Source organism: Neofelis nebulosa, chromosome 9, assembly GCF_028018385.1.
Source record: "Neofelis nebulosa isolate mNeoNeb1 chromosome 9, mNeoNeb1.pri, whole genome shotgun sequence".
In the NCBI taxonomy this organism is placed as follows: domain Eukaryota; kingdom Metazoa; phylum Chordata; class Mammalia; order Carnivora; family Felidae; genus Neofelis; species Neofelis nebulosa.
In genome coordinates this window covers 85,704,566-85,723,403 of record NC_080790.1, presented here as the reverse complement: position 1 = coordinate 85,723,403, position 18,838 = coordinate 85,704,566, and the positions used below count along the sequence as shown (strand labels likewise).

The 18,838-nt window shown below is 44.5% G+C and overlaps 1 protein-coding gene and 1 long non-coding RNA gene across 5 annotated transcripts in view; both read left to right on the top strand.

The window, feature by feature from the left end:
• The first annotated feature begins 35 nt into the window (after positions 1 to 35).
• LOC131485280 (uncharacterized) lies at positions 36 to 5,391 on the top strand. Of its 3 annotated transcripts, none has more exons than XR_009248746.1 (3): positions 36 to 624; positions 2,233 to 2,325; positions 2,709 to 5,391. It is a non-coding gene; the product is annotated as an uncharacterized LOC131485280 (long non-coding RNA). The 3 variants fall into 3 exon arrangements; XR_009248745.1 differs by having other exon boundaries at positions 37 to 377; XR_009248744.1 differs by having other exon boundaries at positions 37 to 545.
• Positions 5,392 to 6,884: 1,493 nt separating this feature from the next.
• TGFBRAP1 (transforming growth factor beta receptor associated protein 1) overlaps positions 6,885 to 18,838 on the top strand; it is a 62,614-nt gene continuing 50,660 nt past the window's right edge. Inside the window, exon 1 of one of the 2 annotated variants that reach the window (XM_058684581.1) lies at positions 6,885 to 6,974. The gene's annotated coding sequence lies outside the window, so the exon portion shown is untranslated. Of the gene's footprint in view, positions 6,975 to 7,141; positions 7,268 to 18,838 lie in introns of those variants that run through there. The other variant, XM_058684580.1, reaches the window with a different exon arrangement.

Genomic DNA, 18,838 nt, shown 5'->3' with positions numbered 1-18,838 from the left:
GGCCTCGTTTGACGTCACTCTTAGTGCGCCAGGCGTCCGCTCCGCTTTTCGCGGCCGGCCGGGGTGCTGGGGGAGATCTTGCGGAGGGGATACTCCTGGGGGCGGTAGGAGCGAAAGGGACGTCCGCAGAGGAGACGACTGGCGTTTGACGCCTTGCAAGAAGAGAGGGGAAAACCAAGTTCCCAGAGAGGGTCACGATTGGTCGCGCTTCTTGTGACGTCCAATGGCAGAGGCCAAAGGGATTCCGAGGGCAGTCTCGCGGGAAAGAGGCGAGGCAGCCTGACGTCCGTTACCCAAAGTATAGCTCTGGTCGCCTCTGAAATTGTCTTAGTTTTTCTTTTTGACCTCTTTGTCCCCTAATCCTCTTCCAATATGATGTAAGGCCAGAGACTTTAATTCCTTGTAACCCCATGGCCTCCCACATAGTAGGCGCTCAAGTATTCCCCGAAATAATAATACTCCGAGCTGACCTCGCATATGAAAATAACGAAACCGCAGGTGACAGACAACAGCTAAACATTTGTTAGACATTTACGATGTGCCAGGTACTGGATTTTATATGGATAATCTTGCTCCTCAGAACAACACGATGAGGTGTATATTACTAGAATGCTTATTTTCCAGGTGAGGAAACAGGGTAATTTGCTCAAGATCAGAGATTGAGGAAGTAGCAACACTGACAAGTACATTTTCTCTGCACTAATTTCTCTACACTTATGTATATTATTATACATTTGCTCTGCACAAATGACAAGTACATTTTCTCTGTACTTATAACTACAATGAAGGAACAGTTTTAGTTTAAATAGATTGTTGCAGGTTCAAATATGATCTAAACCTTGATAATTCAAGAAATCTTTTCTACTTCTTTCATCTTTTGTGGAAGAGATACATGTTCCAAAACATTAGGCACATCTAACACTTAAACTTGCAGGCATGTTGTAAATGCTTATTCTAAATACTCTATGATGTATCATTTTATTGGAAATTATTGCAGTATAAAATGTGACCAAATCTGAGGATGTTAAAAGATAAACCTTGAAAAAGTTAGGAAATAAATGAGGTGCCAGCTTAAAAAGATAAGGTAAAGCTGAGAGCTGTTTTGCAATTTTTCTTAATCATTTATGTATATGATACTTCCGTCTAGAAATTGAATTTCAGAGCTGGGCAGAAACTTAAACGTTAGCCCAGTCCTTTCATATTAGTGATGAGGAAGCTGATCTAAATGAAAGACATTTAAGATGACTTGCTCAAAATAGAACAGAGTTTAGACCCGAGTTGAGGCAGGCATTTGGATGTTCTAATTTGGAGTTAAGTGCATTAACTTCATGGTATTAGGATCATGGTATTTTATAACCAAAATCTGAATACATTTCTTTTTTTAAAAAATATTTTGTAAAAACTATTTTAGAGACAGAGAGAGCGTGTGAGCAGGGGACGGGCTGAGAGAGAGGGAGACACAGAATCCAAAGCAGGCTCCAGGCTCTGGGCTGTCAGCACAGAGCCCGACACGGGGCTCGAACCCACGAACTGTGAGATCATGACCTAAGCCAAAGTCGGAGGCTCAACCGACTAAGCCACCCAGGCACCCCTACGTTTCCCTAACAATAGTGAAATTAGTGTGACTGGTATCCCCATTTCCTTCACCGGAAAGCACATTGTTTTAATGGCAAAAGCAGTTGTCTTGGAAGGAACCTGGCCTTGAAAACTAGAACTTAGTTCAGATTTTGTTCTGCTGCAAAACGAGACGTTGGGTGAGTTACTCAAGTCTCTCAGACTCAGTCTTATCCGAAACAAACGCTGTGCTAACATCTGTGAAGAATTATCAAAGGAGTACAGATTATATAACACACTTGGCACAGAGCAGGGTACTCATTAACTGGTAGCTGGTTTTTAGAAAGTATTTGACCGTAATTATGAGGCAGTCTAGCAAATTGGACCAAGGGAAGGCTTTGGAGTGGCTCAGACTTGGGTTCTAGCCTGGCTTCAGCACTCACCTAGGACAGATATTCCATGTCTTTCCGCTGCAGTGTCCTCACCTGTAAAATGGAAATTGTAAGGCCACCCCACATTGTGCTGAGATTAGAGCTAGAGTCTGTAAAGTGCCTCCTCTGTAGCCACTACCTGGAGATTTGTTGTAGCCTATTGACTGTCAGCGAAGGAGGCATGTGGCATGATGGTGGTGTAGGTGGGGAAAAAATTGAGTTTAAGAGTCTGAAAATGTGATTATAGGTTCTTGCTGGGCTCTTTCTCCCTGTGGTTTGCTGAACCAATCACCTAACCCAAAGCCTCAAGCTTTTAATCAGCAAAAATGTTTTGCAGGAGGTAAGATCTGTTCTTTTCTCTCCCTCTCTGTTTTTCCTAATTTCCCAGAAGTACTTCTCTGCTTTAAAAATAATCCGTTAAGATAATTCCAGTTGCCTCGGAATCAAAAATCTCTAGAGGGGGTGTCCCCTGGGGCAGAAATAAAACCATCGAGATTCAGAGTGGAGGAAGTAGAATGAGATTCTAACACTCCCCAAAGGAAGGAGAGACTATTTGGTAAAGCTTGCCACACTCCATCCTGGGCAGAGCCTGGGAGAGTGGAGCCTCGGAGAATTTGTGGTCAGGTGACTGTGCTTTAATCTGAGTCTCTGACGTAGGAAGTCGGGGTAGGGGAGAATTAGCATTTCTGACAAGTTCTGATGTGATGTTTCCAATATGTCCAGGCTGAAGAGCCACCTCACAGAGATTTCTGCCTCATCCCAGAACAAGAAAACCCAGACATACCCTGACCCTCAAGCCAGGCCTGTCAATATGGAAGCCATAAAACTGAAAACCAAATATCCCAGTGGACAAAGAACATCTCCAAGTCCCCGTGATGCTAGGACCTGACATCTCTTGCTTCCCCTGTTGGCACTTCAGAAATTCCCCAACCTGATTAACACAGCCCTGGGAAAGGGAGAGGGCCTCAGTTGATAAGATTACTGTCACTGCAGCTGAGTGAGGGCTTGAAAAAGAAAGAAAGCTCAGTTACAGAAAAACTTCTATTTGTTACCTAGTTGAGTTTGTAGACTGAAGTTCATTCCTGCTATGCTGTTACCTGTGAGTGAACTAGTAACCACTAGTTTTTAAGTTCAGTAATATAAGAATTTTCCCTTTACTCAAAGATCATGGGGTTTTATTCTTTAACATTTTTACTTGGTGCCTATAGTTGACAAGAACAAACTGAGGGAAATCAACAAACACTTCCCTGCCTGGCATCATCACCTCACTGGGTTATGAGTTCTTCTGGGACAAGGTCCATACATTTCCTTTGAATCTCTTACCTGGTCATTAGCACACACGATGCCTGCACTTAGTAGGTACTCAGTAAATGTTGAATGAATGGGTCATGAACAAAATATGGACTGAAAACTTTGGGTGTTGATTCTTCTTGTTGGTAGTGTAATATTTAAGATACTTATGTTCCAGGGGCACCTGGGTGGCTCAGTTGGTTGAGCGTCCAACTTCAGCCCAGGTCATGATCTCCCGGTTTGTGAGTTCAAGCTCCACATCGGACTCCCTGCTGTCAGCACAGAGCCTGCTTCAGATCCTTTGTCCCTCTCTCTCTGTCCCTCCCACGCTTGCACTGTCTCAAAAATAAATAAAACATTAAAAAAGAAATAAGATACTTATGTTCCAAATATTTTAGTTGTCAAAAATATATTTGAGCACAAATAAGATTAAGGAGCTTCAAAGTGAATGTAACAATTTAAAGAATACTTCACATTTTGACCTGTGTTTTTGTAGGTATTTAAAACCCCAGTTTTGCTTTGAATTTCAAATAACTACCTTCAGTACCACAAGAATAATGACTCTAGTTTTATTGTCACTTCTTATTCCTTTTACGATCAGATCATAATTAAGATGCGTTTGCATACTTAAACTACTCATCTCATAGGTCACCCCTTCATGAGCTCCTTGAAACAGTGTTTCATTTTTGGGTTCTCTCCTGTCACCCAACTTCTAGAACACATTATTTTTTGCGTTAGGGGCTGTTTAGGTGGGTATTTCTTCCACATGTTCTACTAACTCAGGGTTTCTCAAAATTGAGAGAGTATTAGAGTGACCTGGAGAGCTTATGAAAAACAGTTTGCTGGGCCCTGTCCTGCAGTTTCTGATTTAGGAATTTTGGAGTAGGGACCCAAGAATTTGCATTTGCAGGTTTGGAGATGATGTGGGTACCGTTGAGTATCAACCATACTTTATAAACCATCGCACTAAATTAAGCTGCTTGAGGGTCGGGGCTGTGCCTTCTTCATTCCAGGATCCCCTGCAGCTTCTACCATAGTACCTGGCACATAGGAGTTGCTCAAGAAATAGCTGACTTGAATAATAATTCAAAAAGTTTGTTGTACTGAATCTAGATTATAGGTATATGAATGTATGTGCATGTATCCTTGAATGAGCTGATACATAGTGTAGTGAGCTCTGTCTGCTAAAAAAAGAAAAAAATCATTATTGTAACCTTTCTTGCTTAACTTCATCTTCTAAAATGATACCCAAACATTCGAGAGGTGTACGCAGCAAGTCTGCTTATAAATGAGAGTGACAGAATCTTTGCAGTAAGAGCCTCTTTTAAAAATAACGTAATTTATTAATATTGAGCATCAGGAATTAAAAAAAACTTTTTTTAATGTTTATTTTTAAGAGAGAGAGAGAGACAGAGACAGAGCATGAGCGGGGGAGGGGCAGAGACGGAGGGAGACACAGAATCCGAAGCAGGCTCCAGGCTCTGAGCGGTCAGCACAGAGCCTGAGGCGGGTCTTGAACCCAGCCCCGAGCATCAGGAATTTTCAAAATTGGTTGAGTGCTTGCCACATGCAGACAGACAGAGCAAGAACATGGTAGCCACATTAGTTGCCCTCAGGAGCTTATAGCCAATGAGGAAGTAAGGAACCGAGAGGAAGTGTGAGGAGGTGTAATAGGGGATATTAAATTTGGGGAGTAGCTGGGAACTATGAAAGGAGTCAGTTGTATCTATTCAACTCTTAATCGTCATTAATCTGCTAGAATTCATCTTTTGTATATTCTATGAAATACGCCTAACGTGTTTGGTATGGGCCCTAGGGATATTTACTAAATATTAATAAATGAGGTTAATAATTCCTTTGCAAAACTTACGACTTTGATATTTCTTCTTCAGTGTAACCAATCAAAAACAACATGAGGAATTTAGAATTAGTCTGATGCAGATACTTGCACACTTATGAAACAGCTATTTATATCCAGGTATCTGTCATATGTGAAACGGACTTTTCAGAAAGTTCCAGAGCAAATGTTATTAGATGGAATAATGTGCGCATGTGGAGCTTGCCATTTTAAGAATCCTATGGTAAACCTTTCATAAAGGAAATAATCATTTCGGAATTGCCCTTTTCCCCTCTTTTTTGTTAATACACGTTTTCACTTCTACATCGAGGCAGAACATAGGGGTTCCATAAACTGCTCAATCGATAGAATTTAATTTTATATGTACGAACGTTCACTACGTTGTTGAATTTTGGGTTCTTAGGCCCTCTCTACTCTTACTACCATGGAATTTGGGACAAATCATTCCGTTTTCTTCGCCTCAGGCAACTCATCTATAAAATGGAGAAATTAACAGTGCCCACTTTATAAGGATATGGCAAGGCTTAAATGAGATCATTGTTGTTAGGCCAGTATCTGGCAGTCAGGATATATCACCTCTGCAGCTAGTTTTGTGCAGCTCTCTGTACTATGGTAGATTAAAATGGAGAAGCACAAATTCTAGGCCCAGCTGGGTCAGTGATGAGCTGACGACCACTCACATTTTCTTCGTGGGCCTGGGCAAAATGAGACTGGGCTGCATTTGCTCTGATGCCTTCCTGCTCCTGGGTTCCCCTGGCTGCTGGCCTCCTTAGACTTGAATCCGTCCCTTCACTACTACCGCTTGCCCTTGAAGTGCACTTGCTGGCCACAGCTCTACACTTCTGGGGAACCCGTTCCCCATCTGGACATGGGTACCACTGAGCAAAACAAGCACTGTTTGGGGTTGGGGCATGTGTGTGGCCATGAACTCACAGGGAAAGGTGAAGGACAGGTCGCAGAACATTGCTTCTTGATGGTTCCTTATTTCCTTCATTTAACTTTATTGCGAGGTCATTTGTTCCCCTTCGAAAAAGAAGAATCCAGTATTTGCCTCCCGGTTCAGGATAACATCTTTGTTTTACAATCCCTGGGAGGCCAGAAGAAAGCTGAGGCCACAGGTCACTGGTGGGTTCTAAAGTCAGGGAAAATCACTGAGAAAATGTGCCTTTTATATGCTAATAATTGAACGCTGACAAATCTGGAGGGAGCTTCCTTATTCATCTTAAAATTGGATTGTATATGTTGAAAAGAGAGGTTCATGGATTCATGGTACCCCAGGATACTTCATTGTGGCTGGAAGAGCTGATGGACTTTGCTAAAAAGATTGGGTAAAATAGACCCAGGACTCCCTTTTAAAATAAATACCTCATGCAAATATACTGCTCTCTCTAGGGATTCCTTTTCGGCCCAAGGGGCCCTGTATTAGCTGTGGGCTCAGGGTGGGCAGCGCAGGCCCAACGGGACATTTCAGCCCCACAGAGAACACCACCAGCCAGTCAACTCAAGCCCAACTTTGTCAGATGATAGCGTGGTCAGGCCTTTCCTAGGACTCCTTGATTGATTGCTTCATTCATTCATTCAGCAGGATTTCCCGAGAGCCTACAGTCCGCCCAGCGCCGTGTCGGTGTCCGACATTGAGCGGTGAGCAAATCAGGCAAGGCCTGGGTTTTCCTGAAGCTCTGCGTGCCGGTGGGGGAGGAGAAAATACATTAACAACAGTCCTGGGCCAGCATTTGTGGAGCACCCGCTCTGTGCCAGGCAGTGTTCTAAGCGCTTTACACGAATTAACTCCTCTGACCCTGCCCACCGCCCCGAGGCAGGAGCCGTTGTGATCCCGGCAGGTTGGAAGAAACTGAGGCCCAGGGGGGCGGTCCCACGTGGGCATCGCGCGCCGAGCCGGGCCGCTCCAGGCCCGGGGGCGGATGGGCGGCGGGGGCCGCAGACCGGGCTGGACGGCGCGGGGACGGCCGCGCTCCCGCCCTCTGCCGGCGCCGGGCGGCCGCCCCACGTGACGGGAAGCGGCGGCGGCGGCGGGGCCGGGCCAGCCCAGGAGCGGCGGGCCGGGAGCGGGCGGCACGGGGCCCCAGGCCCCAGGGTCTGCGCGGGACGGCGGAGGCCGACGGGCGCTGCGCCGGTGAGTGCGGAGGGAGACGGCAGGGCCGGGCGCAGGGTGCGGCGGGGCGCGCGCGGAGCGGGGTGGGCTGGAGGGCAGGGGCCTTGCGGGGGGGGGGGCGCGAGCCGGCAGAGGGGTGTTTGTGTGTGTGTGTGTGTGTGTGTGTGTGTGTGTGTGTGTGTGCACGCGTGTGCGGGGAGCAGGTGTGCAGGCTTGGGGGGCCGGGGGCTTGTTGGGGTGAGCAGGTGTGCACGTGCGTGTGGGCTGGGGCAGGTGTGCCCAAGCGTGGGGTCAACGGGTGTGTTTGGGGTAGGGACAGATCGAAAAAGACCCAGTCCCGGGTTTGGGGTAGGCTTTCGGTTTTCCGAGGGGAGGAGCCCAGGACTCCACCCCTGCGCCCCAAGCCCCGCCACCCGGTGTAAGGAATGGTTTTGTCGCTTTAATAGATGTTTCCTGGAGCTCTTGGGATTTGAGAGTTCAAATTCCGGGTCACGTTCGGGCCTGAATTTTTGCCCCGCAGTGGGAGACTGGGCAGGGGTGTGTCGGGGAGGAGGGAAGAGACCACAGGTGCTGGAAGCTGCCATCCCTGTGGGAGTTTTCCTTTCCATTGCTGTCTGGAGGTGCAGGTTGAAGTTGGGTTCTCCGCCAGCCTCCTGTGCGTTATATGGGGACGACTTTCAACACAGAAGCTGTGGTCTTCAGTTGTGTGCACCTGTCATTCCTTCTGTCCAGGGCCTGTTGGGTGACCCTGAGAAAGCCCCCCAGGCTAGTCGCCCTGGGGATTCTATCTGGCTGCTGGAAATGGGGGTTCCTACAGTGCTTTTTATTGCTAATGGACTGTGTTGGGCGCTGGGGTCAAAACGTGTCCCATCAGGATTTAATCCTGGATGAAGTGCTTGTGGGTAGGCACCTGTCCATCCAGAGTGAGGGCAGGCAGCTGCCATTGTGATTCTAGTGACACGTTAAGACACTGACAGAAGTGGGTGAGGAGGGTCCTAGGGCAGTGTGAGCTGGCCAACCCCGAGTCAGAACCAGAATGGAGGTCGTGGAGGGGCCTGCCAGTGCCCTCTGCTCCCTCCTGGTGGACTTGCTTCTCTCTGCTGCTCAGCTGGAAGCTCCCAGAGCTGGGGTCAGATAGGAAGGAACTTCTGGCTGGCTGCTTCCTTTGCTTTTTTCCTTCCATTTCTGCTAGCCGGGCAGATTCAGCAATCATTGAAGTGGCCTCTTTGATGTGTGGCACCAGGAAGAGTACTGACCAGAATCCCCTGGAACTTGTCTACAACTAGCCTTCCCCGGCTTTAGTTCCTCTCTGAAATGGGGACAGAGCTGCTCCATGATGGTAATGAGTATGGAGCTGCCTCTGGGAGCTGCCGCTGCCCTGCGCCTGCCGCTTCCTAACTGTGAGCCTTGGACAATTTACTGGTTGTTCTGTGTCTTGATTTCGTCAATCAAAATAGTGGTAATATTGGAAAGCTTGCATGCGTTCTGACAAGAAAATGTGCGTTTGGCACAGGGCCTGGCACTTAGTAGGTGCTCGATAAATTATTAAGAAATATAAATAAGGATCTGGAGCTGTAGGTCTCTCAGCTCTGGAAAGCAGTGGTTTTATGCTCTGAGAAATTGTCAACCCAATGAGTATTGTACTCCGGGTTAGGCTCCTTGTGGGTTCTGAATTCCCAGTTTTGCTGTACACATCACAGGATATGTTTTACAAAGAAATCGGATGAGAGGTGTGCCCCTCGCCTTCGAGTCCTCTGCCTTTCCTCCTCTACTCATGACCATGAACGGCAGCCCTGTGGTCTGACAGTCGGCGGGGATCTTGTCCAACCACCACGAGCTCCTGGGCTGCTTCAGCCTCACCTGACCCTCCAGCCACAGCAGCTTGTAACAGGGCATCTTCCTCTAGTTGACAAGTTTTAAAAGCATAGAGCTCACTATTCTAAAAATGCTACATTGTCTAGGCCTGATTTGCGGCTAGCATTTGTAGTCAGGGAGAAAGAAAAAAAAAAAGGAGTTACTATGGCTTCTTCACGCTGATATTAAACATTTGTGATCCTTTAAGAAAACTTGAGCGAATTTTCCTTATTGGCTTAAGCATCTTCAACTTGGTCTGAATCCAGTCCTCATTAGAAATACATTAAAGTAATCATTGGTGGTGGCCAGGTGTTTGGATACTGCTGGAATAATTTGGCCGGGACTTTACAACTCATCTCCTCTGTGGCAAACCTGACCCATTTTTCTTTATTAAAAAATGCGTGGCTACTAAATGAATGTAGAAGTAACAAGTTAATTTGGGGCTGCCCCAGACGAGCTTGGGTGCTTCGTGCAAAAGAACAGGCACACTCATTGAGCATTTTGTGAAATCTTGCAGAATTGAGAGCAAGATCTAGTCTCGATAGTCCACCACTGTTGAGTAAATTGAAGACTCAGGAAAATAAGGTATGTGAAAGAGACCAACTGCCTAGCTTCCAGCAGGCGCTTGGTAATTCTTTATGGCTGTTTAAAGGTATTGAGGAAGTGCTCTAAAGGAGATGCCCTTGAGACCCATACTCCCACTCTGGTCCTCTTCCCCCCACCTTCCCCTCCCAAATCCCTTCAGTTATAACTGTTGATGGTAGGACGTATACGTATATACATATATATACACACACCACGTGTATGCACAATGGTGTGTGTGTGTAACTGCATACATAGATACCTATATGTTTGTAGTATATATATACGTATGACGTCTATATACCATATATGTGCATATAGGGCGTGTGGGTGTATGTGGTATATATAAGTAGTTATGTATGTATATACTTTTGTATGTTATGTTTACATGTATCTAAATAATTTTGATTAGTATTGCCAAGGAAAAGGATACCAACTATGAATAGTTACATAGGTATGTGCCAGGATAATATCAAGGTGACAAGTTAGATGTTAGACCTTAGCTGTGTTTTTTGTTTTTTTGTTTGTTTCTCCTTTTGTCAGGTACACTTTTGGATCACTGGAGCAGGTTTACTGTGCTATAACTAGTCTTACGCTATCTCTGTCACACGAGTGCAAAGATAACATGAAATGGTTGTCAGGTAGTGTCCTGACTGATAGCAGGAAACATTGTGGCACAAGTCAGTAAATTTGCTGTTGATTCCTGGCAGATTTCACGTTTGAGTCATTCAGCAGATGGCCATGAGAACTTGGTGAAGAATTCAGGGGCCAGCATGGGGTGCCGTTGCAGAAGAACAATTTACGTCACACGAACACATACCCTGTTTTCCTAAGATTACTAGGTTAGTGGAGAAAAGTGTAAAGATATCATATCTGTGTCTGAAATGTAGCAGGGCAGTGCTGAGACTGAACCCCATTTGGTAGGAGTCAGTTATTTGTGACAAAAGTTGTTTAGGGTGCCGTAGAGCAGGTGCCCGTCCTCAGTCCAGACATGGAGCAGTCATTACCCCTGGGCAGGCTGTGTGCGCGGTGCTTCTGGGTGTGGGCTCTTGAGTCAAGCTGCCTGGGTTGGAATCAGCTCTCCATGGTCGTTTAACCTTTCTAAGCCTGTTTGCTCTCCTGCAGAATGGAATAACGATAGTACTTGCCTGTAGGCTCCTTGTGAGTATGGAGATAGCACTTGATACACAGTCTGGCACCCAGTGCGCATTCTGGAAGTCTTCTCTCCCCTACAGTATTCACCTACAGTACTGTTATTAATACCCTTCCTCCAGAGGAGCTTGAGAATAGTACAGCGTAAGTATGTAGTCCAGTCCAAATTCCTATTTTTACAAGGGCGCATTGGGCCCAGAAGTTTTAAGATCGTCAACAGGTACCCAAGCCATGAGGGCTCAGGATCCCCAGATTGACACTGAGAATGCCTGCCTTGGATCAGGCTTGCCTTACCACTGTTTGCTGGGTTAGCCCTGGAGTCTCAGTTCTTACAGAGTGCATTGGAAGGTTACATTTCTGCTCTTTTCCAGCTCTGCTGACCCAAAGCCCTACTGTTCTCTATCAGAGTCCTTCGCCTGCCTGCTTCTCCTGAAGCTCATAGGATATCAGATTTTGGACCCAGTGGGAATCAGCTCACATTTACCCCAGTTCTGAACTTGTCTATGGGAAGAAGTACTTCAAATGAGCAAAAGTCCAAAACTCTCCTTTTTGAAATGTATTCTCAGGACAAAACCAAAACAAAACAAAACTTAATCTGTAGGTATTATTCCATACCTGTCATTTTAAGCTAGGACACCAAACTTGAGAAAAATCGTTTCCAAAAGTAACTGCATAAAACAGCTGGTAAAATCGCCCCAGTAACCTGAGGCACGCGGGGTATTCTGCTGGAGTGCTGCCCATTGTGTGCTCCTTTTGGTTCTGTTTGGTTACAGACACTCAAGAGCATTCGGAGCGTCTCCTTTCCTGCTAGAAAAAGGACATTATTGGAGGTCTCTCATTCTCTGTTAGATTAAGGCAAGATAATAAACCAATAAACTGGGATTACATTTGTCTTTTCAACTTCCTGTTTTGAAGGTGACTCTGGGCTTACTGAAGAGTGAGAAAATAGTACAGATCTCACATGCACCCTTCCCCAACGTCCACTTTTGTTAACACCTTGTGTGACCATGGTACAGTGATCAAAACTGGTATGTTAACATCAGTGCTATTAACCAAACTACATGCTCTACTTATGTTCAGTTTTTCCCCTGACATCTGTTTTCTGTTCCATGGTCCTGCTTCTGATCCCATTTCCCCACATTGCATTTAGTTGTCATGTCTCCTTGGTCTCAGTCTTCATTTTTTATGACCTTAACACTCTCAAAGTGTCAGGGATTTTGTAGAGTGTCCCTCTGTGGGCTTGTTGGTGTTGTCTCACACTTAGGTTGCAGTGATAGATGTTTGTGTAGAATACCACAGTGGTGACGTGCCTCAATTACATTTTGACTTAATGTTGGGATGCACTCCATGTTTCCACCTCAGCAAACAGCAGGAGAAACTATGCTGAAACTTTACTGGATCCCTCGCACTCTGCCCAGGCTCCAGTACACGATTCCCCTTGCCCGTGTCCCTCGTGAGCCAGGACAGAAATGTCTTCTTTGTCCCCATCGTGCCTCTCTTGCTTCTACATGTACAGTCCCCTGATTACCCTGTTATATTCCTTGAGGATTTGGGGGAGATTGTCAGAGGAGCCAATTTGCAGTTTAAAAAACAAAAATGTCAAGATTTCTTTTCATTAAAAAATTGTTGTACGTAAGCAATGAATCATGGGAATCTATTCCTGAAGCCGAGAGCCCACTGTATACACTGTCTGTTAGCTAACTTGACAATAAATTATATTAAAAAAGTAAAAAATAAGTAAATAAAGTCATTGTCAAGGAGCTTTTGAGCCCTATCAAAGCTCATCTGACTCTAGAGTGGTCAGTAAGATAAGTCATATATTTTTCTTGATCTCAATTGTAGTTAGAGTCAATTTATATCCCCAGAAGAATGCTGATTGGCCCACAGGGCTACCAACATTCATCTTTCAGGTGTGAACTAAAGTTTGGAGACACCGGTGTGTTTTAATTGAACGTCTTACATCTGCGGACTAAAGGCGATTGTCAGCGCCCATAGGAATTGGGGGTGTTTAGCACTTTATTTTTAGTGGGGGATTTCAATTAACATTTTATTTTGCCAGTTCAGCACTAAGAAAGCATCTGAAGGTAGCTTGCAGTGGAAGAACTTTGGCTAGCAAGATTTGCCTTTTCCCACCTAAGAGAGACTTTTTCAGTCTGTGACTTGGCTGTTCATTCGTTGAGGAACATAACATAGGAAATAGACGTTTCCAGGCCAGAGGAGAAATGAGTGTCCAGTCCCACCTACCTGCTCTGCCTGATGGCCACGATCAGTGTGGGGTGGGAGGGAGGAGGATGGGCGGGTCAGGGTTGGTGTTCAGTGCCACCCGGTACAGAGACAGAGGCTGGACACTGAACAGCAGGTCCCAAGCCACTGCCCACACTTTCTGCTTTAGGTAGCAAGCTGACCCGAGTGGGGCTGGCACCGGCACATGCCCTCCACCCACCCGAGTCCATCTCTTAATGTTTCTGGCTGGCCCAGTCCAGGCATCAGGTCAGCCTCCATGGCTGGGACCAAGAAAATGGGCCTCTGCACTGGCTTCTAACTTTTCCCACCTGAAATATCCCTCAGGACCAGCCTGAAACATCACAGGAATCAGGCAGAGTGTTTTGCTGTGTTGCAGAGCACTCCCTTCTGGACCCTTCCTCCCCTCCACGATGCTGTGCTGTCAGCTCTGCCCTCTGCACTTCCGCTGTCTCTCCTGATCACAGGGGACCAACGTCATGACCCGTTGACATGGAGCTGAAAACAGCTGATGAAGCCTGGAAGGCTCTGTGTTCCCTCCCACCCCCTCTCCAAGAGTGTGAGAATGGATGATGGCTTTGCTTAACTCCCTTGTAGGTTTGGTTTTTAGAGCTGATTTTTTTTTTTATTTTTCGCAGATTTTTCCCCTGTAATAGGTATTGGCTATAGCCTATGGCTTCAGTTTTAATAAGTATGTTTACCTAGGATGGGTGAGAAACTTCTTAAGAAACATTCCCCCACCCCCCCCGTAAAAGGAAAGACTTTTATTAAAATGGCAAAATACAAACTTTTTATAAGTTCTTGTTTTTTATAGAAATACTGCAAATCACAGGGATATTCAGGAAAGCAGGCGCACTTCGACCTGATGCCTGAATTCCTGTGGTCAGCCAGTGAAGGGCTGCGGGTAAGTCTGCAGTCCCCCCATGCACAGGTCCGACACCAACTTGACCCCTGTATTACTTCTTTGCATGTGTGCAAATGACTAGATTTGGCCAATGGGAATGAGGCAGTGTTTTCTACCTTACGGATTATTATGTTGTTAAATTCAAACAAACCACTGTAGTTAATGATAACTATTTTCTGACTAATGGTTTCAGTCCCTTGGAAAGGTACCCAGAGAGTAGTTTGGGCTCAGGATCTCTCTTCACAACTGGTTGGCTTGTAGAGCACCTTGGACACTCGCAGCAGCTAGCGGACTCAAGAATTCAGAACCGAATGTAGCTACATAATAATAAAACAAGAGACTAATGTGGATAATATGAAGAGGTTAATAGCTATAACTTTATAAATAAGAGCGGAAAGGTTGGCTGGAGTTGGATTTTTAAGGGCTGCTTATCTTATGCTGAGTTTGGAGTTCATGTTTTAGGCAGTGGTATACTCTGTGAAGTGTTTTAAGGACAGTATAGTGATGTTTTAGGCATGAGATCCACGTCCCTGCCCTTCCTCATGTATGACGTCAGACCTGCCCTGACTTCGGCCCAAACATAAGGATGACCGCTGGATCTCTGTTCACTCAACGATGGACCATCAGACACTCAAAAGAAATTAGTATGAATTGAGAAAAACAGAAAATCTGAGTTTAGGTAGAGTGTCCTTTTTAAAATGTAGATGAAGAATTAATCCTTAGCTTGTTCATAGGAAAGCATCTCCTGTTAAAAGGCTGTCAAACACGTTGGTGAGTTTTTGAGTTTTTACCCTCTAAAGTGATGGCTCCTTGGGGCACATTTAGCCGCACTCAAGAGTTTGCTTCGTTTTCAAGTGTGGACGTCACCGTCCAATGTGAGATTTTTTTTTTTTGTAGACACACAGGACACCGTCACCACCTTGAGGCTGCACTCCTGTGCACATTCTGTGACCGGAGATAACAGAGCGTCATTCTTTTGGCTCAAGAATAATAATTACTGGAAAAGATCTCATCTTAGCAAGTGTCCCTTTGTCATGGCCTTCTTGTGGCAGAATGTATTTCTTTCTGGCTCAGGTCAGGGGTCTCTATATGTGTTTTGTTTTTGTTTTTGTTTTTTTATTTAATCTTGTAATGTGGGACCTACAAGCCACTCTCTACATCTAGATGATCTGCTTCAAACCTGGCTTTTATTCCATGCTTATTCTTTCTGTTTGACTTTTTAAAACGAGGCCTGGCCTTGGTGAGACTTAGTGCAGAGAAAAAGAAAAGGGGAATGAGGCAGTTAGTAATACCAGTCTTCAACCAGTTGAAAAATAAGAGTGGAGTTACAGTTGACCCTTGAAAAGCACAGGTTTGAACTACACAGTTCCATTTACGCTCAGATGATTTCCCGCAAATACAGTGCCGTAGTGTAAATGTTATTTCGTCTTCCTTATGATTTTCTTAGTAACATTTTCTTTTCTCTAGCCTACTTGATTGTAAGAATCCAGTATATAACACATATACCATACAGAATATGTGTTCATCCACTGAGTATGTTATCTGTAAGCCTTCCTTCCGGTCACCAGTAGGCTGCTAGCAATTCAGTTTTGTGGGGAGTCACAAGTTCCACATGGATTTTGGGTTGTGCTGGCACGGGGGGAGGGTAGCACCTGGGTTTTTCAAGCGTCAGCTGTACTTGTATGAAAACTGAGGCTAGGGAGAGGTCCAGAAGGTAAGAGGCTGGCCTCTTGGAAGCTGGGACCCCAGAAGGTGCAAATACCAACCCTGTCCAGGGCATTTACCTTCTTGGGCATTCCGTCACATGTTAGTATTTTCCTCTGCCTTCTAAGAATCCAGGGGGATTTGTGGAAAATACCTGATAGGTTGCCCTCGATTGAACTTTGTAAATATGGGTACAGTAAAGTAAGCACTGGGTTTAGATGAACTGAGAAACTGTAAGTAAACCACTTACATCTGTGATAAATGTTTTCATTGGTGCCATTTTAAACAAGGAACATGCATACTGTGAATCTTACCGAATTTATTAAGCTGATGTTCTGTATCTATTTCCACAGTAAGCTGGTTTGAGGCAATCAGAATTTTAGTGTGTGTGTGTGTGTGTGTGTGTGTATACACGTGTAATTTAATTACTATTTAATGACCTTAAAGAAATAGTTACAGTCTGGATTAAGATATGGGGAGTAATAATAAAAGCAACCTCAGCGTAAGAAACAGAACATTGTTAATACCTTTGAAACCCAGCCTATCCTATTTTCCATGCAGCCTCCCTAGATTTGTGTTTATCATTCCCTTACGTTGCTTTATGGTCTATGTAGGGCTGAGACCCTAAACATTTTATTAGATGGATGGTCAGGTTTTTGAGTCATACAGAGCCTTGTCTATCATTCAGTGTAGAGTGTTCGGCGACTTGCCCTTGAGCTTGAGATCGATGTCTGTGGATAGCTGCACCTCTGGCTGTCCAGCTGTTGAGTATTCCACCCTGTCCAGGGAATGTGAGTAGTTCCCAGCTTCCCTCTCAAAGAAGATTGCAGCCAACGTTCTTGCTTATGGTGTGGTAAACATAAATTCTGTAGGGCATATGCCTAAAAGTAGAGTCCCTGGCTTACTCCCAATGTCAAGGGCTTCTGCATAATGCCAGAATGGTCTTGCCAGTTTAGAAGCTTCCACCAGCCACGTAGAGAGTGATTGCTCCGTGTTCTTGCAAGCAGCTGCTGTCATCGGATATCAAATGTTCTGTCAGTTTCATGGGTATAAAATGAAGTCTCATGGTAGTTATAACTTGCAGCTCCAGATGATGAATCCGGTTGAGCATTCTTTCATGTCTGTTGACCATGTTTCCTCTTCTGTGAAACGCTTGTTCACGTGTCTTGCCGACTCGTCTATGAGATTGCTGGTACTTTCTTTCTGTAGGAGTTCCCTGTATCATCCAGGGATCTTTTATTGTCAGATATGTGACATCAGGGTCTTTTCCCATCTTAATTCCTCACTTTGTTTGGGGTGTCTTTTGAAGAACACAGGTTTTACATTTTAATGCGAACAAACTTTTTTCCTGAGGTTTCTGCTTTTTTTTAGATCTTTTTAAAAAAATATTTATTTATTATTTTTTTTTTTTGAGAGAGAGAGAGAGACAGAGTATGAGCAGGGGAGGGGCAGAGAGAGAGGGAGACCCAGAATCTGAAGCAGGCTCCAGGCTCTGAGCTGTCAGCACAGAGCCTGACGCGGGGCTTGAAATCAACGAACTGTGAGATCATGACCTGAGTGGAAGTCAGTCGCTTAACTGACTGAGCAGCCCAGCCGCCCCTTTTTAGATCTTATTTTAGAAATTCTTCCCTACCCCAAGATCAGAAACATATTGTTTTCCATATTTACCTCTCAAAGTTTTAAAGATCTATACCTAAGTATCTTAATCCATCTGGAATAATTTCAATACATGGTATACAATAGGAATCTAGTTGGTTTTTTTTTTCCCCTTCTTTGTGGATATCCAGCTATCCTGCACTGATCACTGAACACGTATAGACTCTATATACACCCCATGATATACAGTGGCCTCTCTTGTCATAGTTCATGGTTCCGTATGCGCACGTCAGTTTCTGGCACCCAGACTTGTTCTCTTAGGTTTGCCTCATACCAGTACCCTGTTATCTAGCTTTACATTACATTTTGTCTGTTGAGTCAGGTCTCCTTACTTATCTTTTCCAGAAGTGTCTTGCTTTTTTTTGCCCTTCCTCTGCCGTATGAATTTCATAATCTGCTTTTTGAGTTACACACACACACACACACACACACACACACCTGTGAGAATTTTTACTGGAATTGCATACACAGACCCTAAGTGTACAGCTCAGTGAATTTTAACAAATGTATATACCTGTGTAACCGATGCCCCAGACAACATCTTGAGTATTTCTGTCACCCCGGAAAGTTTCCTTGTGTCCCTTTCCATTTGGTCACCCCTTTCTCTCCAAGGTAAACACTGTTCTGATTTCTGTCGCTAGAGATGAGTTTTGCCTACTTCTGAACTTCATATAAATGAAAACATACAGTATGTGTATACTTTTTTGTTTCATTTGTGTTGTTACCTAGCAGTTGTTTATTCCTTTTTACTTCCAAGTTGTGTGAACACCCCACATAGAAATGGGTACAAATGGGTGAAACTGGGTTGTTTCCTGTTTGGTGCTATTATGAATAAAGCTACTATGCACATTCTCATAAAAGTCTTTTTGCAGATACTGATAGATACTCAAGAGAACTGGAAACCTTCAGAGTAATATTGTGGAGTAACAGGATAAATGCATGTTTAACTTTATAAAAAACTCACCTGATTTCAAAGTGATGGCACCATTTTGTTTGGTTTTTTTTTAATTGAAGTATATTGACACACAATATTATATTAGTTTTAGGTGTGCAACATAATGATTTCACAATTCTGTAATTCGGTACATTACTCAGTGCTCACCATGACAAGTGTGGTCACCATCTGTCACCATGCAACGTTATTACAATATTATTGGCTATATTCCCTATGCTGTACTTTTTCATCCCTTGACTAATGTATTTTGTGAATGGAAGTTTGTACCTCTTAATCCTCATCACCTTTTTCGCCCATCCCCCCCAATCTCCTTCCCTCTAGCAACCACCAGTTTGTTTCACGGTTCTGTCTCTGTGTTTTGTGTTTTGGGGAGGGTTGCTTTTGTTCTCTGGTTCCACATGTAAGTGAAATCACATGGTATTCGTCTTTCTCTGTCTGACTTATTTCACTAAGCATAATACCCTCTAGGTCCGTCCATGTTGTCACAAATGGCAAGATAGCATTTCTTACAGCTGACTAATAATATTCCATTATATGTTATATA